Source organism: Aythya marila, assembly GCF_965140915.1.
Source record: "Aythya marila genome assembly, chromosome: 4".
In the NCBI taxonomy this organism is placed as follows: Eukaryota; Metazoa; Chordata; class Aves; order Anseriformes; family Anatidae; genus Aythya; species Aythya marila.
The window spans coordinates 42,186,621-42,212,235 of record NC_139045.1 but is presented as its reverse complement, the minus strand read 5'-3'; the positions used below and the strand labels follow the sequence as shown (position 1 = coordinate 42,212,235).

At 39.0% G+C, this 25,615-nt stretch overlaps 1 protein-coding gene across 2 annotated transcripts in view; it reads left to right on the top strand.

The window, feature by feature from the left end:
* The window catches only part of FAT4 (FAT atypical cadherin 4), a 142,308-nt gene that overhangs the window by 47,011 nt on the left and 69,682 nt on the right, over window positions 1-25,615 (top strand). The window lies entirely within an intron of this gene.

Sequence of the window (25,615 nt, the reverse complement as noted above, 5' to 3'; positions counted from 1 at the left end):
CTACTGACATCCCCTGCAGCTAGTCAAGGTTCACCCTGAACCATGTGTCGATTTTACACCTTCTGAAACCTTCTTCCTTAAAGTGTTGGAGAGGGTTAATGCTAGCAGCTCTTCTAGGTTTAAAATTTGGGGCTTTTCTTTTCATGAGCATAAAATTTTTGTTTTGAGCAGACTTCTTGCTAAAGTATGTTTAACTGAACGTTTTTATTAAGGTCTTCATTTGTAAAACAGTATTACTAGCCAATGAATATTTCTTATGAAGCTCTCCAATGAAGATTTTCTTTTGATAGTAAGTTTCTGGAAGATGGCCCTGCTGGTTGCACACAAATCTTTTTGTCTTTGAAAACATAAAGCTCAGTTGTACTACCCAAATCTTTTTTCTTTTTTTTTTTTTTTTTGAGCTGCACTTTTATCTAGTGGATTAGTAGTTTAGCCCATGCATTGGATTCATACCCACCACATGAACTTAATAATGATTTTTTTTTTTTTTTTCATTTTACTTGTGTGAGTTGTCAGATCCCTATCTTCAAGGTTGTTGCTGAGCAGGTATGTACAAGTGCATGCACTGGCTTAAATGCAGATGCCATGATCAGAGTTACAGGTGTAATTTGTTCTTGGTTTTAATACACACATTGATAAGTTGTTGGCAATTGATTTTTCCTTTTATTATATATATTTTTAAGTGTACATTTATAAATGCAAGTATTTTCCAGCGGTGTCTGCTGTGACAATGGGTCTCTCTGAATCACTGTACTGAATCAACTGGATTTTAAGGCTGTATTTGCTGGCCAATGCAGTAACAACAGATTTTTCCCTTGTTCATCAGCCCTGTAAAAGTTATTTAGGTTACTGGATCATTTGGCACTTGGCAAGCATTATCTGGCAGTATGTCAAAACATACACACAAATTTTGTTGCTGTGGAGTGTGAGTTGTTCAAATATGCCGACAGGAAAAAATACATTGACTGAAATTCTTAGTCACCTTTTCTGAATCATATTTTAGAGAAACAAGATTGTATCATAGCTATTGTACGGAGTTACACAATTCAAATGGGCCTGTAGTAACAGTAAAATAAATCTTTTCAGTTGGCCTTATTTTGTTAGATGTCTGCTGTTTTCTGTTTTGTAGCAGATAACTAACGTAATGGCCACTTTCTGGCCTAGCTATTGGAGGCAAGAGCATTTACTCCAGAAGAAATTTCGGTGTAATTTAATTATGATTTCAATACCAGGAAATAAGCTCAAGTTTGGAAAAAAAATATTAGTGCTGCTCTGCTTTTCTGTTGCCTGATAATATTATTTGTGAAAATGATTATCAAATTGTCGGTGTTAACCAAGTTGCTCTTAATAAGATGCACACATAAATGTACCGACAAAGCAGAGGATCTGAGTTGACTTTGTACATAAATTAACAAATTTGATAAGCTATGTATGCTAATCAAAGCTAAGTATGGATAAAAGATGTGTGGTACAGAAAGCTTAATTATGCAGTACTAGTGAGGTCAATGACTGTACAGTATAAAAAATAGGGCAGAAATCCAGTAGATAAATGTAATTTTGAATCTAATTCCATATTCTTACATTTTTTATATGCAAAGTAAATTACAATAACATGCTTAATAAGAGCTATTTCACCAGGGACTGATATAAAAAAAGAAAAATCCCGACAGGAAAAAAAAAAGGATGTCTTTACATTTTTCAGACTAGTTTAGGTAACTTTCTATCAGTAGAGAAATGATCTAGAATTCCTGTTTGCATCTTTTTTGTGCGTTACAAGAACATGTTCATCTGCTTGAAAAAGAAGAAACAAGGAGGTGTTGGGGCAGCAGTGATGGATTTACCAGAGATGCTAAAGGGGCTTTCAAGCCCTGGCTGTGTAGATCCCATGCTCTGCATATCGATACGTCTGCCTGGCACCCCAAAATGCTGCCCAAATGGTTGTTTGAGCAGTTGGACCCGCAACGAGCTAGACCCCAAGAGAGGGGACTTTGTGGTCCCTTTTGCGTGGCTGCCCACCACTGAAATTGCCTGTTGTCTTTGTGCTGTTGGGCCTGGCGGGGGGTCATGTCCCACTGGAAGGCTTGTTCCGCTCTGTGAGGTTTTGTTTGGTCTGGAGGACTTTTTCCCCCCCCCCCTTTTTTTTTTCCCTGTTCTCTTGTTTTACTCTTTGTAGTGGTTAAGGGCTGAGATGGGAAAAACTTAAAACTAACATAGGGTGTAATCATCATAGGTCGTAATTTTGGCTTTTCCAGGGCTCTACATGAAAGGTAGTGCTCTCTGAAGTCTGCAGATCGCGGGGTAAATAAGTTTACTTTGCTGTGGGTCAGACCTACTCTGCAGGGCCAAAGAAGGGGTCATTTTCTTGCAGCTGGGCCTTTTTGGCCAGGACAGGGTCATGAGGATGAAAGCAGCTCTGTGACTATGCTACCTGCACAAGATGGTAGCTTGGAGCTACCCTCCCACCCAAGGCCAACGTCAATATCCAGCACAGAGAAGTACAAGGATTCCCTATGCTTTTGTGGCTCTGCACACCAGCACAGCAGAACAGGCTCAGAAACATAATGCTTTCTGCCATACATTAAGCAGAGGACTCACAGAGGTGTTGTGGCATCACTTCAATACATACAGAAAAGCTGGTTGGAAAACACCTTCCTTGCTGTGATTTGAAATTCTTGCACAAAATCAGCAAGATTAATTTCACCAGTGGTTACCAAGAAGGGCAAGAAGGAAAATGTCAGCTAAAAGTAACTGGACAGAATGAATACTGAAAAAAATAGTAAAGCTCCTACTTCTTATCCATCTTTAATAATTTTAAATAGGAATAAAAGTTTATTTCATTGGGTATTCAATTCCCCTGAATAAATACGGACAGAAAGTCATTGTTCTGAATTCATACAACCTATTGTGATTATTATGAATTTATTTCTTAACAAAGCACCTACTCCTGATATTACAAAAATTACTGAAGTGGGTGGGTGGACAGTATGTGAATTGCTTAAAGAATAAGCTATTAAACAAAAGCATATTTCAAGTATTTGTTGGTTTCAATCCATATCAAGAAAGCAAACTGTTTACAAAACTTTTTCTTGTTTGCCTTTCTATAATGTCAGCTTCCCTGTAGCTCTAATGGTTTAGGTTGCTATATTCTCTCTTGTCTGCAAATGTGGCTATTTTGGTGATGATTAGTTAGCGAGATAGATTTGCTCCTAATCTTTTCCACATTTATTCAGCAGTAATTCGACAGACTTTGAGACTTATTATGACTGTTCGTAAGCCAGATTTACTTCTTGTTTAGTTTCATTTATATATTGTTTGCACAAAATATGGTTCTTTGGGTACTTTTTTTTTTCAGTCTCACCCAAGGCATCTAAGATTCAGCAGTTTCTTATTAACTCAGTAGATGCACGTTTTCCTTTTTTTCTGCAAATTTTCCTTGAAATGGAGAGAGCAGAAGAGGCCACATTTAGCTATACTTTGCAGTGTTTATTACCTCATTTAACTAATTATGACCAGATGTATTTCTGCATGACTTGTTTCTAGGTCCTGCATGTATCCTTCTTTCAAAGTTAGCTACAGTAGCTAAAATCTTTTCTCTAATAAATAACCCAAGTGCACGTATCCCACTTACAGGGGTATTAAGCAGATTTTAATTTGCAAAAGCCTTTTGCCATAGCCCTTCCCAGGAAGCCGTCTTCATAAATTGGAGGAGAAAGCTAAAGTTTCCTTCCCCAAGAGAAAACAAACAAACAAAAGTAGCATGGACTATTTCTCTGTGCAGATGGAAAAATCTTGACTAAACATGCAGCTTTTCCCATGGAGTTTGGTGTTTAACTGTCCAGATTCCAACCCTGAATCTTTACAGTACATGGGCTCTAGAAAGGCAGCTATTATATTTGGGAAGTGTAGCACTGGCTCAAATAGGAAAGGCTGGCTACAATGACTACAGGTTGCAAGAAGCTGGTGTATCTTGTTAATTGACTTGCGTTCATGTTGGGCACGAGGAGATGGCTGTCACAGGAGATGGGAGAGGTGGTAGTGTGAAAAAGAAGGATAATTAATAGTCCAGATTTAATTCCTAGGGAATTTGAACTCTCACTGGATGAAGCAGAAGCTGCCTTACGTTGTGGCTCTAAGTGTGAAGTAGATATGTGTTCATACGTGTCGTGGGTGGCTGGTTCTTCTCAATTCAATTCACTTTGTCATTTTCAGTATATAAAATAGGCTGGAAAATGCACGACACTGAACATTTGTGTGATTAAAATTGGACTGTCACCCCAATGTATCAGCGAGTGGCATCTCACTTTGAGTGGTGGAGCAGGCTGGCAGAACAGTAACTTCTCATGAAAACCTCCTGTGAAAACCACGTTTCTCAGCCTGGCTGTCAGTAGGAAATGCCAGAGAAGTCCCAAACTCTTTCAGCAGGAAGTTTAAGCAAGTTTAAATATGGTATGGTATGAGTGGGGATATTTGTCTGGTTCTGAAATTTCTTGATCATCAATACAGCAGATTACAGTAACACAACTTCTGAGTCAAGCCTTCATTTCTGACAAACGTGTTGTGAAAAGTGCAGTTGGCTACATGAGCTTTGTTATCTGAGGGTGCTTGCCAACTCCTTGGTAGACTAAAGATGCAGGAGGTCAGAGGGTCATTGCTGTGACCAAAATGGTGGAAAATTGTTCATGTACTGTCTGCCTGCTGCCTGCTCTCTGAGCTGGAGCAGCCTCCTTGTCAGCTGGCTTTTCCTGGCAGCTGGAAAGGGAAAGAGGCAAGGCGATGGGTCCATGTGCAATCAGCTCAGGTGAATCTGCAGTGTATGGTAGTGGATATCTTGTGTTTGCTCAGAGGTGCACAGCTGAATCGACCCCCAGAGGAACAGCCTGCATTCTTCAAGCCACCTCCTGGAAGTGGAGGCCTCGGGCCTGACTGACAAAAGGGCTATAAGAGGACTGAGCTTCATAGGGAGCAAGAGTGCACCACTTAGCTGTAATTTCTCAAGTTAGCACATTCTTTCCTTACTGTGAGAACTTTTTCCATGGATTCATTGTTTTGAAATGAATACCCGTGGCTGTTTGCTAGCAAACAGAAGGGTTTGGCTGGATGAAGTTGCTCAGCCTCTGCCCTGCTTTTGAATGTGAGCACGAGGTTGTGTTGCCTGTTTGCGGGCTGGGATGTTCATTGCTCTTCTGTGCATATTTCTCTGCAAGGCAGTTAACAAGTTTGGAGTTCTGCTGTGGCCTAAAGGATGTCATTTAGCAAAGATCATTGAAATGGTGGTACATTGCATTGTTCAATGAAGTCCTCAATGTTGTATTAAAAAAAGCAAGACTGTAAAATACAAATACCATAGCTAGGAGAAGGGAATGTATTCTCTATAGCATGTACATGTATTCACATGAAGCAGGCAGGCAGTTCTGGCAGGGTAGACAGGAGAACTGCAGTGTTTCTTCTTGCCCTTCTCATTAGCTTTGACAGATTTGAGGGGTTTGCATTTATGCACAGACAGGTTTCAGTTAACTCTTTTAACTGTCCCGTGTTGTAGGCTCACTTTCATTCAGAAGCATTTAGCAAGTACATGAGGCTGCACAACACGTGAAAAGAAAGGCATTCACTTTGCCGGAGTCTTTCTGGATTTGTTTTGGGGTAACTGAAAAACATGAATCCAATCATCAGGTAGCATCACTACAAGCATTTTCTCTTTGTTTCTTTTTACTGTTATTCCTCTGACCTGAATTAATTTATGCATAACCTGTACCTTTCTCCCTGAAACGCTCAATGAATACTGGCTGCACTTTGCAGACAGGCATAATGCGTCACACTGGGGAGTTACCAAGCCTGGTTAGAGAGCATTCATGAACTACTGGACCTCCAGAAGCCAGAAAGCTGTTGTTTGCCATTTGGTTACGCCTATGTAAGAAAGATGTTTGAAAAAAAAAAAAAAATGCAGAGGTAATAGACATCACAAAGACATTCTGAATATATCAGCAATCCATTAAGTAATCACTTTAAGAAATGTCGTCTTATTTTGAGAAAATAAATAAATAAATCAGCAAATAGCACACAGCAAGGCATGACATTGATTCATGCAATAAAAGGATATTTTTCCTTAGAGTGAATCACAGCCCACCTTGATAACCTTGATAGAGGATGGGGTTAGTCTAATTAGGAATCTTGTGAGATGTGACTTGGGGTGGGGGAAAGAAATACCATGGAAATGCTTTGTTCCTCATGAAACTTAATTTTGGATACCTTTTCCTTGAATTTGAGCACAGAGTACTTTATTACATAGTCAGAAATGTGTTTGTGTGTTGTTTTGGTAAGTCATCTCACCACCAAACACTGATACCTTTGAAAAGGCATTTGGATAACATGCTGAAACCTCTGTGAATAATCAGCTAGAAGCCACAAAGCAAGATAATGTATCTGAAGTTGAGAAATGTGTATTATGTTTAATATTTTTAAGCCTAGATGGCAACACAAATGCATTTTTGATGTTAAAAGCACCACCCTCAGCAGATACATGAAAACAACTTTTAAGTATTTGCTTCTGTTGCAGAAAATAATTTCCTGGCTATTTTTAATTTCTGCATCATTAAGTCTCATTCTAATGAGTTTCTAGTCAATTGCACATTAAGCCTATCCCAAAGCTAATGATTAGAGGGATCAAGATCAGACTACATATGGCAAATTTACCATATGTATTCCAGGTTCAAAGCCTTCCATTTCTTGCCTGCTTAGCAGTCAGCTAGCGTTTACTGCATGGTAGCAAATGTAATAGATGTTCATACTTCTACAGTACCTCAGAAAGAGAGCGGCATTTCTTAGCTCCATTATCTGTAGCTGTTGAAGAATCCCCAGGGCAAGTTATTTTAAGTCAAATTGACCTGGAAGATAAAGACATTAACAATTATGAATATAACTATAATATAGTGGGATGAGGCATAGTTTTTTCCCCAGCTGGTCATGTACTTAACTTTTACCATGCTATATTTGCAGAAATATTTACAACTTTTGATTTTCATCGTGCCCATTAGGTTTGAGCAAATTACTATACCTCTCCTAAGGACTGCAACTGACCCTATCTCAAATAAATACTGATGGCTCAATCAAATTTAGGAATGTCCATGATTTCTGAGATAAGCAGCAAACAAAATTATGTTAAAAGGTTGTCCAAGATGTGGTGAGTTCACAAACATGATGACTTTTGTCAGAACTCTCCTGGGGTATCTAAGATAAGATGCAGTTTGATTATTAAAAGCCAAACTGAAATAAAATTCTGCTGTCTGATTTTGCTTGTTTTTCTACTACTTTAAGACAGACATCTAAAGTTGCTCAGAAGTCTGTGATGAGCAACAAAAATGAGACTTTTTCAGTATTAGTACATTGTGAAATAGTTGCTGGATACACTTTTTTTCTTCTGAATTTATTATTCCATAACTTGAAATAAAAATCAAATGCATTTTAATTCAATATCATATAAGTTGTCTTTTAGGCTTTAGATTTTTTTTTTTCTGTTGAAGAAAGCAAATCCAATGCTGACTGTATAAGTTAAAATTTCAAATTACATCTTGCTACACAGGACTAATCCTTCTACTGATTTCAAGGCTTCCATTATTATTATCTATAATTCAGGATTTATGGGTTTAAATGTCAGTTAGATATCCAAGAACAACTGAAAGGCAGCAGATGCTCTGCTTTTTCCTTTACTCATTGAGGAGTTTATTTCGTTCAAATGCTTCGGGCCTTAATTCATCTGTTTTTGATAGCGAGGTTTGCAATACAGGTCATGTTATACAGCAGTAGTTGTAATGCACTTAATGCTGAATTCAGAAGGAATTTTCAAAAACATTAATTATCTTCTCCATTTTGTTTTTGTTTCATTATGCAGTTGCAATGGGTAGAAGTAGTGGTATCTGTATTTAATGATTGCTATAAAATAGAATGATTCAGATCCGTTATGAGTGGGGGTATACTGGTTTAAGCCAACTGTTATTCGGTTGGTGGTAGGCTTTGTTAAGATGCTGGATATAGTTCAGGAAAGTACAAATAGCTTTGCTAGTGGATTAACTGAGCCAGTTCTCAGTGAGTTCTTGCCTTGACTTATTAACATTGACTTCAAATGACATTTGACCACATAAGAACTGAACAAATAATGGAGAAGCTCTGCAAAATGTTTAATCTATTAGAGGTTGTGTATGCCTGTATGATACATATTTGTTTAATAAATGGCATATAAGTTTAATATACAGATATTACATATACAAGTAGAATAATATTTTTCCCTATGAATAGAAAATCATAACAGAATGCTGTCTGTTCAGTTTTATGTATACTTGAGGAGTGGAGGACCTATATCTAAACTTATTTCACTGTGATGGTCATCAGTGTAGCAATAGGCAATGAATAAACTTTGAGCATGTGGCAGTACATTTCCATGGTGGTTTTACAGATCTAAAGTTATTGATTGCTTGTTAAAGAATAATGATTATTTTCTCATCCTTCTGCTGATGGCTAAACAGTTTTTCAAATTATGGCATGTCTTTTTTTGAATGATATACCTTAGGAATCCAAAATAGGGATACAGTTCAGCTCACCACCCTTAAATGTATTTTCTGTATTAATATTTTTAGGGCTGCAACTGATTGGACACATCCATTCTGCTAAGCATTAAAGTCCTGAGAAAAATCATGTTTTTTCTTCATTTTATACAGTATCTTCAGCTATCAAACAGAATGGAACTGACCTTCAGTCATAAATACAATAACTACACTACAGGAGGTGCTATTACTGTCAGAACGCAGTCAGCTATATCAGTTCTGGTTAGAGTGCAGTAAAAATGGAGTAAGAAAGAAAAATGAAATATTATACTTAGAGTGGCATTGCATCTTTAGCTCTTTCCGGAGCCTTATCAGGAACTGCTTTAACCAGTTAACTTCATCCTTGTCGGGCTGTTTCCATCCCCTGCTTATAGTCCTCAATTTTCATTCATCTTCAGTAGCAATGTTTGCACTGACACTAATGGACACAACATCTGGCCTTTGAGTTACACTAATTAATTCCTGTGCCCATGTCTGGAATGAAGCATTTCATATTAAAACAAACAACAAAAAAAAGCAACCTGGATAGAGACTTCTAATCAGTCATTGTTGCATTTTTCTCCCTTTGTGAATGCGGATTGTTATGTAGAGGACTAATGGAGCTGGCTTGTATTAGCAATGGTGGAATGGGATTTGGCCTGCTAAATTCCTAATGAGAGCTTGTTATATGAGTTAAGAAGAAAGTACATTTCATACACATAGTGATTTCTTTTTTCCAAATAGGAGACTAATAAGTTTGCAATAAATTCTGTACTCCTGCTTGTAGTGTTCTGCTACTGCACTTGTCCCATCAGAATGCTTGCAAAGTAGCGGCATCAGAGCTTCTTGGCAGTCAGTGTAAATAACCAGAGGACATCCATCAAGGAAGAGGCGAGCCCTGGGTCTCTCTCCCCAAGCACCTTTTTGCTTGCTGTGGTGGCAGCAAGGATGGTATTCTGGGGGGGAAGAGTGCATCCTGAGCCAGCCCTGCTCCCTGGGTTCCCCTCACCAGAGCAGTGCCACCCGCATGGTGAGGAGCATCCTGCAGCCATGCCCACCTTGTTACCCACTGCCCTGATGGCATCTCCAAAGGAGCTTCTGCTTCTCTGAGCTGTAATTCAGTCATGGGCACCATGGGAGGAATGGCTGCATTACATGCATGCTTTTCGGGAGGCTTAAAATAGGCAGACTTCTTGCAAGAGGTTTCCTTCCTCTGTTTGTGGTCAGTGTCCATACAGCTTTTGGATAATGTCACATTTTGACTGTGGAAATGAAGAATGATTAGGGCTTAGGCCAGCAGCCAGATCTGCCATGAACTGCATGATACTGATCATATCACCTTATTTCTCCATTCCTAATGTTTTCTTCCTGCAAGACAAATACTATAATAATAATCTTACTGTTACAGATGCCTTTAATCATGTTTGAGAAATCTTCTGAAAGTCTGTAGTAGATGGCTATTGATAAACTCAAAAATTGATGTTAACCATTTATGAATGCTAATATTGTTTTTCAAACAGTATGTTCCTAGTTACATATTTATATTTTTAGCTATAGAATATTTTAAAACACAGTATCCCCGTCTTTACCTCCCATGTAATTGCTTGTAGGAAGAGAAATAAATCCCTATAAAACACACTAGGATGTCTTTGAGGCATGATGCTTTCCCAGTTTCCCTCTCAGCAAATGTTCATTATGAAGTTACACTGGTAATTATGCTGTTGTCACCATTAACTGCGTGAGCTAGCCGAGGCTTTGAGTCATTGCCATCGTTTAATTATTCAGAACTCTTTGCTCGCCTTGTTTTCTTTCTCTCCACTGATTGATGACTTTCTCAGAAATCGTTAAGAGTTATTACATTTGTAGCTGGAAAGTGATTTTCACATAAAAGTTTAGCTCTGGCATTCTTCTACATTATGCTGAGAAAAAAATAAGCAATGTCATACAAATTTAACTGGGCTGAGACTTGGGATTTTTGGTGATGGGGAAAGAATGCAAAAAGGGGGAGTATTAATGCAGTGTTATTTGTTAGACCTCTTCATGATGCCCAGGTTCACTGTAATTTTCCTACTAAGAGTCAATGTATGACTTTCTTTGGTTTCATTTATTAATTTTGGTCACATTCTCTCTGTTCTCCTACCCTTTAATATAAGGCAGTCATTTAACTGTAAGTCATTCAATTTTTTGTTCACAAAATACTTTTTTTCTTATTGTTTGTAAAACTATTGAAATGCTCCAATTGTAGAAGTACAATGAATGATCATTCTCTAATCTGTTCCACATGGATAGTGGGCGAGTTTGTACATCCAGAGCGTAGAACTTCTTTATTCAGTTAGAAACCACCAAGACTGATGCTGTTGCAGTTTAACCTACAAGTTCACTTAGAAAAACTAAAATGAATGCATTTTTAAAAACTTATAGTATACCACAGCATAAACAGCTTATTAAAGACATGACATTTATTGTCAGTAATGGCAAAACAAAACAAAGCATAAACACAAATAAATTGAGCTTAGGTTAAATCTTTCACAGAATTATATTTTTTAGTCATGTATTCATAAGGGTGCTTATATATATATATGAAGGATATCTGATTCTTTCATAGTTATATTTGAACATCCATTCTGACTTTTTTTTTTTTTTTCTGAACATATTGGAGGATCTGTTGTGTCCTAAGAAGGGAACTGCTGTTTCTCAGTACCACTAAAATTCTTCCCATACATTCTGTTAAAAACCTGGAGGCTTGTAGTAATGACCAGTGGTGGAGAACTTTCAGAGGATCAAAGATTTGGCACAGTTGAGATAACAATTGAAAAACCAGAGTGCTATAATGCAAGGAATAGTTGAGTTGCTGTAGCTGGGACATCCGACTGGAACCTGAGCAAGAACAGCCTCTTTGGTTTGACTTGTGCTGTAAATACCATGAGAACAGTTCTTTTGTGGTATTTCTGCTTCCTGCCACACTAAAATTAAGATATGCAGAAATACCAGTATATTTCTTTCTTTATTTTTTTTCTCCTTTAAAGCATACTAAGATTATCAAACTTCAAAGTTAGTTTTGACTTGATTGAAGGGAGGCTTTGATTTGGTCATTCTTTGTCTGGAGTAGCCTGACTAGCCCTCCTAGCAGCTGTGTTTGTTGCATAATTGTTAAGTGCTGATGATATTTCTGACTCAGTAGTCAGGGCTTGCTTAGAACTGTGCCACAATAAAAGCACGTTCTTGTAACATCCTTTGGGAGCAAGTGGTTGTGTAGCATCCCCAGGTTACTCATGGAATGTCCCAGAAGAGGGCTGCAGGGCAGCACGTAACTTCGTGGTTTAACCTGTCATCTCCACCCAAACAGCACAGAATTGTGCTACACTGAAGCTAGAAAAGAGAAATGCATGTCAATCAACCCTTTGAGAGGCGAATTAACCACAAAAACTGTTGAATAAGTTCATTCTATTCTTGTGTTGTATATATATATGTCTACAGTTTCTCTTTTCTCTCTTTCTGTAAGCTGTCACCTTTGAACATGTTGAAGTCAATGAGAGGTGCAAAGTTATTGGTACTGGGAGAGACAGCTGTAATATAGCACTTGAATATTGGTATAGGACGTGGACTATTAAACGTTCCCAATATTGACTCTGGAGGCCACAGTGTGTAACTTCATAGGTAGAAGTAGTTTCTACCTATAAGGAAAGATGTAGCAGACCTACAGAAACCAATAAAAGTCAAATCTCTGAATTTATGCTTGCACAAAACACTTCATATTCTTTATTGAGGTGACTGTAAGAATCACACGCAAACACGCTTTTCCAGCTATTTCTGTGAATGCCTGTTTTCTTTTGCTTTATTTTTCTTCAGTGTGTAAGCTCATATATGTATATTTCCAGGGGTACTGAAACTGGTTCTTAATGACTGGGTTTCTAACTTTTTCCATATCAAATCTGAACTCAAAACTGAGTAAGAAAATTCAAAAGATCAGAATAGGAAATAAAATTCGTAATTGACCTGAAAAAAAATATAGTGAGTGTCAGCCACCTTTTGCATTGTCAGGACAAAAATGTGTCATTAAGCTGATCTGAACATTTCTGGAGATCAGAGTGTGCAGTTATATAAACTTGAATCTTCACAGTTTGCTAAAGATCCAAAACAGTTGTTCAGCTGTTCAGCTTTAGGAAGGCTCTTATCACAAAACTTCATCACTAAAACCAGCAAATTCTTAAGGAGAGATAATGTAGATGAGTTGAATGTTATTGTGCAGAAAAACAAAGCTGAGGCATACGGGATTTTGCTTTTTTTTTCTTTTATTTATCGTCCAAGTACATCTAATATGTTCTGCAGTGGTTTTCTTTTAGCAAGGACTTAGAAATAAAGGTCATGATTGACCAAAAAGATAACTGGGACAAGATTTGCATGAAGATACAGCTGTTTAAACAAATCTACTGATATATGGGAGAAAAGTGAATAAGGAGGGCTGGTATGTCCAAAAGATTGAAGTTCCTGGCTGTTTCATTCAATTCTGATGAGATCAGCCAGGGAAAACAGCCTAACTATATGCTTTTAAGGTGCAGACTTGGAAACAAAGATTTGGAAACAAGGACATACTGCTGCAAAGATAGTTTCCCCAAACCTGCAGCCCCAGGGGTTAGCCTTTTTCATCATTTCCAAGCCCTTGGTAAGTCTGGAAGACCTTTGGGGCAGGGGGCAAGGAATGGCAGTGGAGTCCAAGGCCTTACCTTCATGAGCACTCATCCCATGGATTTGCATTTTCATGTCCTTTTACCAAGATGACAGTGTTCATGGACTTGTTGTTTCCTCTGGGAGGAGGAGGGAACCTTTCCAACCAGAGCTCAGCTGCCTGACCGCATGGTGGAGTGATGCTCACATTGTTTGTGGTGACTCAGGGGACACGGCCCTGTTGCATGGTGCTGAAAGCAGCCAGGGGACCCTGGTTGAGTGCATGTGTTCCCATTTTGGAAGAGACAACCAGCTCTGGTTTACTTGCTGTCATAACTGTTGTAAAACTCCCCATCACAGATGGCTGGAGACGGTTGTCTTGGTCCCACAAATAAAAACCACATGTTTCTAAACTCCTAATCTGATTAGGCTGATGCCTTGTCTCTCTCCTTGGCAAATTTCCTTGAGACTAGGGATGAAGCTGGATGAATCTAAGATGAATCTGTTTTAGCCTTCCCAGGACGAGTGTTTGCCCCCCAAATATTCCAGAGAATAAATAGTACCATAAATGTAAGCAAAATAACTGTCTGTTTTTTCCTTTTTAATAATGCCCAAATTTTAATTGAGTTTAAGTCAGAAGTGTCCCTTAAGAGTCTGATTCACATGGAAAGGTGATCTCAGATTAAGGATGCTTTCCTAAGTCCCGTGTGATGTACGTTCATTTGAACAGACCAGCAGAGGCTGTTGCAGCCCTGCAGAAGAAAGGAAAGGCAGGGACGTACCGACCTGCGGTGTCAAGCAAGGAGGTATGGATTTCCTGTCACTAAGCAAACCCATCTGAACAGCCCTTTTTGGGATCCTCTGAGCACCAAGGACCTTGCCCTGCTGGCAAAGGAGACCACACAGCCATCCCTTGATGGTCAGCTGGATCTGCTGAGGGCAGCCACAGGGAGAAGGTTCATCTGCGGCCACCTAACAAGGCCTTCCCGGCCACAAGTGGCCCATGGCCATGGCAAGGGAACCTCCCAGGAACAGCGGGAGCAGATGCTGAGCTGCTTCAGAAAACTGCAGTCTGCAAACAAGGAGTGAGGTCGAGGAGAGCATTTCCCTGAAACTTGCAGAGCGTATCTACATGGAGAACGTGAAAATATTTGGAGTTCCTAGCCCTGCTGTTGCTTATTAGCAGCCTCTTGATGCTGTGGTTGAAAAGCTTTTAGGCCTTTCTGAGAAACGGCCCTGTTCTTCTGAATGTGAAGCCCCCAAGTAGCACTTCAGACTTGTATTTTATTTATCAAAATCTATTTAGACTTCTGTAGTGTTTCTTCTCTGAAAAGTGTCGCTGTTAAACTCTGGTAACTCTGCATGACATCAGTCAGCATTCAGTCCTATAGCTTTAATTTGTTTCCACTCTCAGAAAAGAAAATATATCCCACCATCAAACTGTGGTTTCTTAAGTGACTACAACAATGCTTTTTCTACCATTTCCCTTGGTCAGGGAGCTTTTCTTCTACTGTTTCAGCAACCTTCAGTGATGGGGTGGATTTATCCTATTGTCCTAATGATTGAATGTGCCTCATTATTATCAAATGTCACACCTGTAAGTTTAATTAGATGATTTGTTTAATTTAGAGGTGTGACATTCCCATCCTTGAATTGCTAATGCTTGCTTTTTCTATCTTTATGTTGTTGTGTTTTTTTTTTTCCTTTTTTTTTTTTTCTGGCATGGAGTGAAATGTTCTTACCAAGTCAATCCATTTATTATTAAATGGCAGTAGACCTCATTTAATTAAATGCAAAGTTATAAACTAAATGGTTCCCAAATGTATAATGTTTAGAGAATTTAAGAAAAGAAAAAAAAAGCTCACTAGAAAGTGTCTGCCAAGTGTTTGTATTGGTTTGGCAGGTATTTGGAGTGGTTTTTGTAACTAGAGGCAGTGCTAGATGCAAAAGAATTAACGTCTTTACGAGAAAATTACCAGTTTTACCTGGGAAAGTGACATGGGACCACATATGTGTGTGTGTCCCAGCATCAGTGGGTAGACAGTGAAAGGATGGGTGCAGGAGCTTTTCCTATGCCTCTGTGCTCGGACGGATGGAGTGGCTCTGCCCTCACTGCCCTCCTCTCCATGTACCATGCCCCAGAGCAGTCACACCTCTCAACACGCTTTGTAGCAAACTGCTCTTTCAGGCACACGTAGCAGTCCCTGAGGTGAATACCCCTGTAATGCTCCCCAGGGCTTGGCCTTCCTATGGTGAGCAGATTGCAAGCTGTGCCCTGTGTACTCCAGGACTCTCAGTTCACCAGATATATATGGTGTCTACATATACACACATACATACATTTGGGCTTATGGTCCTTAGTGCCAGCCCAGCTATCTGTTGGTCCCAGCAGCTTGCCATTTCTGGGTGGAAACAGAGGTCCTAGTGTATTTGCTGATCCTATTGAAATGTTAAAAAAAAAATAAAATGTTTTTTGAACAATCAAAAAAATTTTTTGTTGTTTTAAACTATGGGAATATTAACTGACTTACACATGTTACTCATTTAGCAGTACTGACAAAATAACCTGTATTTCATTACGGCCTTGGTGTTGAAGGGGGAAAAAATATGGCTGCTTGTGGCATTCCTTATCGTTCTTATTCCTTGTACCACTTTGATGTTTATCTCTCACTTATTGTGAAGTTGGATTATTTCGATTTTCCATGTATACAATTATGCGTGTTTTGATGTGTGTTTTAAAATCAGTGTGCTGTTGCTTTCTGAAATTAGCCAAGGTTTGAGTATCACATTCCTTAGCCCAGTCTTAATTCCCTCTGCTACATGCAAGACTGTGCCTCTTTTTGGAGAGCAGTAAATTATGCAGCACTTAAACAATTACTTAAACAATATTGATTTCAGGGGGAGCGGGAACAGCAACACAGCTTGCTTTGCCTTTAGCAAAACATTTTTTCTGTTCTAGCTTTTCAGAAAGCAGAGTCAGCCCCCAAAGCCTTGCTCTTCAGTATGACCGCCCTGCACTCGGCAAGGCACTTCGGGGAGGGGAGCAGAGGCACTCGTGTCCTGTCCTTGCTCGTGGCCGTTCCTGTGGGTTTGTTGTGGGCCGCTGACTGCCGAGGATGTCATGTGGCACAAGGTTGACAGGAGTAGTAGCTTTTGCTTGAGGAATAACATCAGTCATGGTTGCGTGCATACAGTACGCCCAAGCAATAAATAATTGAATCATAGCCTTAACTGTTTGCTTTACTTGCCCTTTCCAAAGTAAAGCTGCAATGATGCTTAGATTTGAGCATATAACTTTCTTTCCCTGTGCCTTGGGCTGCTTAACACATCATGACAAATCTTTGCCTGGACTGACCTGGCAGGGTATCCAAACACGAGTGGCTTGGTCGGGGTTGAGGCAGTAAGTTTGGGCAGCACAGAATGCATCTTTGTTTGCAGTTTCTGAGTAGGAAGCCAGTGTTGTCGCAGAGTGACTGGGACGAGTGCCTGGATCCAGTGTTTATTTCATTAGCTGGGGTATCAGAATACCATTTGTCTTGTCCTCAGTGATTTATGGTATGCACGCTAGGATTAAGTGCTACAAATAATAGTTTCTGAAGTTAATTTCTGTATACTGCCTTAGTGTTTATTCATCTCTTTCCGTGAACATGTGGAGGGATACAATTTATCAGCCACATATGTTTACTCATGAGCTAATAATGCAGTTTCCCATGTCTCTGGTTTTAATGAATGCCCTGCCCAGGTACCGATGGGCCCCTAGCATGAACAGATAAATCATATAATTACAGAATGGCTTGGGCTGGAGGGGACCCTAAAGCCCATCCAGTTCCAAACCCCCTGCCATGGGCAGGGACACCTCCCACTGAATCAGGTTGCCCTGGGTCCCATTCAGTCTGGTCTTGAGCACCTCCAGGGATGGGGCATCCACACCTTCTCTGGGCAACCTGTGCCAGTGCCTCACCACCCTGTAAGTGAAGAACTTGCTGTTAACATCTAAGCTAACTCTCCCCTTGTTAAGTTTAAAACCATTCCCCCTTGTCCTGTCATTATCTACCTGAGTAAAAAGTCATTCTCCAGCTTTTTTGCAAGCCCCCTCTACGTACCAGAAGGCCACAACGAGGTTACCCCGGAGCCTTCTCTTCTCCAGGTTGAACATCCCCAGCTTTCTCAGCCTGTCTTCACAGGAGAGGTGCCCACTGATCATCCTTGTGGCCTCCTCTAAACCCACTCCAACAGCTCCACGTCCTTCGTGTGCTGTGAGCCCCAAGAGCTGTGTGCAGGACCCCAAGTGGGGCCTCATGAGGGCAGAGCAGAGGGGGGCAGTCACCTCCCTTGCCCTGCTGGCCTCACCTCTGTTGATGCAGCCCAGGATGTGGCTGGCTTTCTGGGCTGCAGTCATACTGCATGTCTGCTAAATGCAGTATTTGCAGCTCTCTCACAGGAATGAGCCACTTCTTTTCAGCAGTGGTACCATCTGGGCTTTGTAGATGTAACCACAGCAGGTAACGCGCTTCCAGACAATGCCTTATTGTCTGCATAGGCAGCCACATGCTGCAGTCGGAGACCTTGCATACCTACTTAGAATCAAGATTAAATTACCAACCTTTTTGGCATTTTTATGTAAAATGTTCTTTATTATGGTCTTCTCATAGCTAAAGTATGAGTCACTTGCAAGCCGTAATAGATTTTGGCTATGCCGCATGATGAAGTGTTCTGGATGCAGTGAAACATTTAATCAAGACTCCAGGCAGAGCAACTCCCAGTGGTCACCTTAAAAAAAAAAAAAAAAAAAAAAAAAGAGAGAGAGAGAGAGAGAAAAACGAATTATGGCACCTTTTCTTTGCAGCGTTAAGGTTAGTGTTTGTTAGGGACATCACAAGAAGGTGACTGTTTTAGCTTTAAATAATAACGTAAGCAGATTTACGCCTAATTTTTCCAATAGTGTCAGTTAAATAATTGGGTTTGTGAAAGCACTCTGATCTCCCAGTGTTTTTTAGAAGATATTGATGGTTTATAAAAATGAGTTAGTTGTAAACCTTCAAATTGCCTTACTAAACTGTACTTTATAGTATGATTTCACCTCCAGGAAAGTTATGCAATGTTAATATAGTGGAATTGCAGCCCATGGATTAAAATTACCTGGGAAATTACAGCATTACTTATAAATCCTATTCATCATGTTTATGTGCACATTTTTTTAATGAAGAAAATGAAATGTTGATAAAATGTGTTGAGACCTATGTTTCCAAATGATTTCAAGGCTGGTAATCAATAGTAACTCCTAATTTTGTTAGGGAAGAGAAAATCCTGATAGAGATGGGCTCAAAATGTTGTATTTTGCTGTGTCCATGTATGATTTCCACACTCTACATAGGGGTGGTTGGAATGGGTGATCACATACCCTGTGACTGCTTTCACATCCTCTCTTTCCTTAAGGTACTCTTTGAAAATGGACCTTTGGGCTTTGACATCTAAATTAAGTCTTGTGCTTTGGTATCCTCCTGTGGAGAGATCTCAAGTATATGGCTTGACACATCCATTTATTGCATGAGTCACCATCACCTAAAATCAAAGACTTTGCCTGAAATTTACTAGGAGGAGTTTAGATTACATTCACTACACTGATTTTTACTGATTTTTTTTTTTTCAGATATGCTACCCCAAAACTGAAAAATCAAGTGGTTGGAGCTGCCGCCTCCTAGACATTTTAACTTGTCTTTTTTCCAGCACTGCCTATTTAGTTTGCTTGTTTGTTTTTTTTTTGTTTGTTTGTTGTTTTGTTTTTTTTAATTTATTTTTTTTAGTCCCAGCCACAATCTTCCCACTGTTAGTAGTGGGATTCTTAACAACTTTGTATTTCTATATAACAGGTTTGCTGGCCTGCAGTACAATAGCCTAATGTGATTTTTATTGTACTAGCATGTCCTGGGATTGTTTGCCTCCTAGAGAATGGAATATTCAGATGCTTCATTCATCTTCTGTCTAAGCAAAAGCTATCATCTTGTCCCAAGGCATTTTCTTTAGAAGTGGGCTTACCATCCTGTTGTGGAAATTGTAAATATACAGGGTCTGTGGTTCAGGTTTCCCACCTTCCTGAGCTTTGGTATCAATGGTTATTCAACTAAATTTAAAATTAAAAACTAGCATTTTTTTCTTGCTAGTACTCTGATTCTTAATCCATTCCTTTACCTTCACAATTTGGAGAAAGCAAATGCACTGCTCCTGCAAGCATTTAGTACAGCTTTAACTTTACTGATGTGAGTAGCCAATAAGATTACTCATGTCAATAAAAAAAAAAAGGGATTGTACATCATACATGTGTTGTTCAGGATTAGCAAACCATTGCTTGCTGGATGAACAACAGGCCAAAGTGATGGAGACAGGAGAAAAATAACTAGTGTTGGCCATGTTCTTGTGTTAGCTGCATGTATATGATAAATTAATAGTTGAATTTTCTCTTTTTTATTATTTAGAAGAATATTATTTAGAATATTTGACAGGAGATTGGGAACAGAGTCCTTTCACTTTTGTTCTGCTAAAATTATTTATGATAATGCACTACCACAGTCTCCAGCAAAGAAGAACAAGCTCCTTATGTTTTTTAATATGAAGGATCATATAATGGCTTAAGCATAAACACAAGCCTTCAGGCAGTGTGTGCCAATACTGCCGTTAGATTAGATGGTATCTCTCGAGAGATGCAGTGTATATCACGGCAGCAAGCAAAGGAAAGAATGACTCAATATATAAATTGAAAGAAAAGCTGTTGCCTTTCCATTCTGTTTGATCTTTAATCAAATAGCTGTAGCATTTGAAGGAGTATTGAACATGTGAGACATCTGGGACTTCCTTTCTTCTTAGATCATCTTCTAGCGAGAGATCTCTGATGAAGCATGGAACACGGACAGGGTGGCTGCAAGCAGGAACGACTGCACATGGTTTTGGGCTACCAGTGAAACTTGCTGCTGCCACATGAGCTAATTCAAGTTTTCTGTGGCTTTTTTTCCCCCTCATTTTTGTTGATTAGATGGAAGAACTTTAGAAAAAAAAAAAAAACAACTCTGTCTATAAACCCTACTCACCTTGAAATATAAGAAAAACAAATGTTAATACATGCAATAAAACAGAGGGATAGATTCTGGCCAAATGAGTCCATTGGTTTATAGAAGGCGTTACAACCAGATAGAATTTGGCACGTTGCCTTCCAGTGCAATGTTTTATTTTACATACCTTTGTAGCTCATAAACCCAGCAAGTTTGGTCACTGGAGTAATTTCTTGTTCCAAAATAAAACTCTAATATTAAGCTTTTTATGTTGAGTATGGAATTTGTCTAGCCTGTTCAGTAGTAATTCTCTGGGGTACTAGTATTTTTGAAGTTGATTGGTTCTTTTGGTCTTAGAAATTAAACTCGGTCTTCTAGTAACTGTTTCTTAATTCAACACATTATTTTGAGTAAGTGTCAGAATAGATTATTCGAATGCAAACTCTATTTATAGCATCCAGATAGTAATTCTGGTTAACAAAAAATAATAATAAATTATTTTGCATCATAACTGAGTTTCTTCTTGGGTCCAATATTGTTTCTTGATCTGTGCACAAAGAGTGAAGACTACACTGCATTATCATTCTTTGTAGTCTCATTCATATAGACTCTTCATAAACACCCTCAATTCAAAGAGTGTGTTATTCAAAGCAAAGACCACCTTTAAAACAACAAAATCAATGAGTTTCCCACTACTTCCTCATGTTCAGGTTCATGCCCTAAATGCTTAAATACTGTATGCTTTATGAATTGATGTCCTTGTTTGATTCTTTATATGTATTTGTTCTGCATTTGTTTATTTAGGAAAAAAAAAAAAAAAGCACCAATTTGAGCAGCAAATAAGAATCCGAACAAGATTAAGGTCATTAATACTTCCTCTGCTTTGAAAATGAGACAGCAAGCTGCAGCAATCAGGATGTCACAGATGAGGATGGGTTGGCCATCTGTAATAGTGGCAGGGGCATTGCACTGTTGCAAGGACTTACTGCTACTGCTAATCTCTGTGGTTTGTTTTACGTCTGTATTTTTGCATTCCAGATTAAAACACAAACAAAGAAAACCCAAAGGTAGTTTGCATATAATTTGATATATACAATTATTGTGTTTATTTTACACTGCACCTTTGCAATAGTTTGCAGATAAGCAACCTTTTTTTTTTTTTTTTTACTAAATAAACTGAGGGAAAGCTTTAATTTTCAGGCTTTTCTCTAGATGCATTAAATGTGTGAGGGGAAGCATTATACTAGAATGTTTAGAAAATTTGAGTAATTTTCTGGAGATTTACACACATACATATGGATAGAACAAAGCTTGTCTGATTTTTCCACTTCCCCCTGTACAAATAAAGCAAGGCAATATTTTGAATATATTCTTCAGTTTTCCATCACATTCATGAATGATTTAGAAGTCACTGCAACTAAATAGTCACAGTGATCCCATGGCTTCAGCAGAAATTCAAGACTGTTTAGAGGGGCGAAACCTGCATCAGTAGGAGGAGCCATTTATGGAACTGAAAGGTGCAAGCAAACAGGCTTCACTCCTTTTGCTGCTGCTGTATTTTATTATATTTGAGTCCTTATTTTATCTGAGACAGTAACAAGCTTTGGTTCCTATATTAAATGTACTGTAGGTATAAATGAAAATGAAGGATTTGTCAGAAGGATGGGAATTTGCAAGAGTTGCTTGGTCAGAGACTGTCCAGAGTGCACTACTTTGAGAAGTCCAAGGACTGCTCTCAGGTGACTAGTGCCTGGCTTGTGTCCTCAGAGGCACTGAGTTATGGGTGCGAGGTCATGCAGAAATATTTCCTGTGTTGGGTAGATTTGGAGGACAAGAGGAGGAGGGGGGTGCTGATCACTTTCCATATAGCCCGGGCACTTCACTTCCTCCAGTCATACAGACATTTTCACCAAGCGGTTCCTTCCTGTTCCAGGGGCCAAGAGTTGGACAAATCCCTTGAGCGCTCTGTCTTTCTTCCTGTGGCATATTTCAGTGTTTGAGTCCTTTGGTCTTCTGAAATGGATATTTATTCTTGTACTTGCTGTTGTCACTGGAGGGTGTTCTGTAACGGGTGCAAGATGAGAGCACAGCATGCATTCTGTAGACCTTTCTGAACATCTTTTCTGAAGACCTTTCTGCCTGTGGTACAGATGGTACAGATGACCTTCTTGTCTTGCCTTGATTAAGTCTGACATAGATTAATAACTACACAGTTATTAATTGGTAGCATATGATGTTAATCAAAACGTGCATTTCAAGAGTCAGAGTGATGCACGCTAGTATGATGCACGCTAGTATCTTTATGCAAATGTAATGTGGGACTAGAAAGATAGAGGCATTTGGCAGCAGAGAGATGGTTTGGGTGTTTCTTTAAAGCTTTGGGGATTTTTTAATTCTTCCCTGGCAATGATGTGGTAAGATGTACTGGAACTTTTCAGTGTCCTGTGATACTGAAAGACTTTGTGGTCATGGTTGTCCTAGGAGCTTCTACCAGGGGTCTACATTTCTGAAATAATTTCAAAGTGAAATTAATATCTGATCTCCTGAATGGAAGACTGCCCTTTAATCTTGCATCCTTAAATTAGGCTATATACCTAACCTTTCTTAAATAAGGTCTTGGGCCTACAGTGCAGCAATTCACTCTTTTGTCTTGTGGAGACTGTGAAGATTTTTCTCAAGTCTTTCTAAGTAACCTATTATTTACAGGAAATTTCTGTAAATGATCACATCCTAGGATTTTATTCTTTAGTTTTGCCAGTGCCATGTGTAAACTAAAGTGGTAAGACATAGAAGAAGTAAAAAAAGAAGTTTTACACAGGGCTGGTGATGAGAACTAGCCAACAGTGAATTATGAAGCAATATATATTATCAAAGCCCTGTGAATAAGCAGCAGTTATGGTGTAAGCCCCCTTAAAAATAGTGGTCTCTATCTACAAATTTATCTCCTTATATGAGCATTTTTTATTTTTTTTTCTGACATTTAAAGCATGTCTTTAATATAAAGTAGTGTCTTTGTTTACTTGCCAGGTGATTTTCCGGGATAAAACTATTTCTATAAAATCAATCATTTTTACTTTTTATTTTCAGTCCTCCAGAATCGGACTTTATAATTAATTAATTTCTCACACAAACCATGCCGAGCCATCTGTATCCTTGGATTCTTATTATTTTACATGATGCAAGCTGTAGGCAATGCAGATCTCCTAACCCAAAACCCCAGAAGTTCTCATATATTTTTCATGTTTTTTACAAAGAGCAATCTCTCATTGTGAAATTCGGTTCCAGTGCTGATATATCACCAGTAGCTGTAACGCTGTAGTTGTGCGTGATATACAATGGTATTAATAAATAAATTGCAGAGCTGTGCAGCTGCTTTAGCTTGAAACTGTACCTGGTGAAATGCAATACTTTCACCAAGAAGTGTGGTTTGTTGTGCCAGTTCAGGGGGAGGACCTCCTTGGCAGGTGACAAAATCCTTCGTCTGTCACTTCTGCTGTGTTTCTCCCCTTTCAGTGAATAATCGTCAGTCTGGTGCAGCAGTCACTATGAAAACCATCAGTATTCTCTGAAAATTTGTCTGGTTATTTGATTGTTTGAATCATTGTTTGTGATGCTCTGGTTAGCACTTCTTGTACTTCTGTTGTCACAGATGTGAATTTCACAATAAAACGTTAATTTTTCTCAGTCCATGAAGCACAGTACCATTTGCAAATGATCAAAGGAATTATATATGGTGTAAATAAATAACAGTCTCCTATAAAAGGCCATTTAAAGCCCAGTGTTTTGTCTGCATTTTCAGCAGATTTCTCTAATATTGATGTAATATAGCCTCTGTTTTTAAAAACTTGTCAGTTCCCTTTAATGCCATGGCAGGCTGTCTGCCTGAACCTTCTTTAGAAACTGCCTCAGAGAAGCAAGGTGAGATCCCTGGCTTGGGAAGCCCTCAGAGAATCGATGGCTTTGGGGTGCAGCCACTGGGATCTCGGGGAGAGATGCTACCAGCAAGCCTGGCTGACTCAGTTGTTCTGCAGACAACCGAGCCTCTGTCACTAACACTTACTTTTGGGATCATCCTGGTGATTGTCAGCATGGTTTGGCAATTACTGATCTGCTTGGGGATGGGGAAAAATTATGGCAGGTGACTAGAAATAGTAAAAATCATAGACTTCATATCACCAGGGGTGTCTGCATTGATCATACCCAGAGCAGGCCTGTATGTTTTCAACGAACTACAAGGAAAACCTCTGTGGACAATGGCATGGCAACTACATGCAAGTACAAAGTAATATTTTGCCTGTCAGCCTAGGTATCTTCTTTAAGTCATCCATGTCTTTGCCACCCTTCCTGTGGAATGGCCCTGTCTACTTTTCTCTATTCCTTAATGAGAAATAAAGACAGATTGGCTTCCTCCAGCTACTCAGTTTTCTCTGTAGAGTTTCTTCAGAGTTTGGTGGCCATTTAATATTTTGAGACCCAAACCAGCCCCTTTTTCTGCACAGGAAAAAAAAAAAAATTAAAAAATGATGCCAAATATTCAAAAAAAATATTTGGAATATTGCATGTCATACCTAGCAATCAGGGAAAATCAAACTCTATGGCTTTTTGAATTGCCATCAGCAGAGGTATGAGAACTCAACAATCCTGCTTATGGAAAAAAAAAAAAAAAAAAAAAAGAATAAATAATACAATCTTTCAGAAACCATCATTGCTACTTGGGAAGGCATACACATACAGCAAGTGAAAACAATATGTTTAGGTGTACATAAGAGAGTGGGTGCTAGTTGCTGCTTCTAAAGTAACATTTGTGTTTGCAATTAGACAAGAGCTTTGAGAGAGGGAAAAACACATATAAATGTATATTTTAATATAAAGTGCAAGGGTGTTTTTTCCTCCCTCAGAACTGAGAGTTGCCAATACATAAACATTTCAGAGAGAATTTTACACCACCTCATCTTTATGTCAAGCAGCATTTAATGGTTGAATGATCCCCTGCCCCGGGACTTGGCAGCTATCCTCCAGGGGCCGACTTTGGGGATTACAATGACAGTCTATCAGTGGATCTTTTCCAATATAAACTAGGCTAGGACCATTTAAAATCAGTCGCTATCAACAAGTCAAATTATCTTTATTTATGTTAGAGGTTTTCCTATGAGTATTTTCTAACAATGTGGAATTTAAATATCCAGAGGGGCTGTTCCTGTTGTCAGTGTTATTTGGGAATGTTCTAATTCATGCGATTAGGCACAATTTACCTGATTTCTTTCAAAATTATGTGATTTGTAACATTCGAGTCTAATCAACATCTAACTTGCAGTGCTCACACAACTTTTTCTG